Raw genomic sequence first — 1,000 nt, 5'->3', positions numbered from 1 at the left:
CTCCTCACTCTGCCTATCTGGACCTGTCCAGCATCCTGTCTCTGGATCCATCCACAGCTTTCACTTTCAGTACAGAAACAGAAAAACATGAAACCTCCTTAACAAAAAAATATTGACACTAATATTTTTTTAGTCTTAGAAAATTAAAGAAAAGAAACAACATGTGCAGGATTTCTTATGACCAACGACAGAGTAAAAGCTTAATACTAATAAAAACGAAGGCATCTGTCTATATTTACTCCGAATGACAAAGTAAAGAGGTGTGAAAAAAGCACAGACAGGGTAAACAGAGCAGCATGAAAACATCCTCAAACACGGTTTCAAGGAAAAAAAGGAAGTCCAGGGGAAACAACAAACGAGGCAGCTCTGAAGTGACAAAGATTTAAAATGACATTAGCTCGTTACTAGGCCTCTGGAGAACTACAAGACATGTTGAGTAGGTTTTTTATCCATTTAAATCAGCTGTTTTGGATCAAGGACACATCTAAAACCTGCAGGACACCGGCCCTCGAGGCCTGGAGTTGGACACCCCTGGTCTAGCACATCCCACAGATGCTCGATTGGAATGAACTCATTGCTGTGCTCTTCAAACTATTCCTGAACCGTTATCCTGCTGAAAGAGGCCACAGCCATCAGGGAGTACCATTTCCATGAAAGGGTGTAGATGGTCTGCAACAATGCCTAGGTAGGTGGTACGTGTTATAGCAACGGCCACATGTATGGGAGAACCCAAAGTTTCCCAGCAGAACATTACATCACACCGCCTCTTCCCTTACCTGGTGTTTCCCAGGTGAGCAACACACCTGGCCATTCACGTGATGTAAAACATGATTCATCACACCAGGACGCCTTCTTACATTGGTGCGTGGTCCAGTTCTGATGCTCAGGTGCCCATTGTTGGTGCTTGGACGGGGATCAGCATGAGCACCTTGACTGGTCTGTGGCTGTGCAGCCCCACACATCAGACTGTGATGCTCTGTGGCTCTGACACCTTTCTATC

The sequence above is a fragment of the Perissodus microlepis genome, chromosome 6 (assembly GCF_051167445.1).
Source record: "Perissodus microlepis isolate ML-2025 ecotype Zambia chromosome 6, ASM5116744v1, whole genome shotgun sequence".
NCBI classification, from domain to species: Eukaryota; Metazoa; Chordata; class Actinopteri; order Cichliformes; family Cichlidae; genus Perissodus; species Perissodus microlepis.
Note: the sequence above shows the minus strand (reverse complement) of the source record.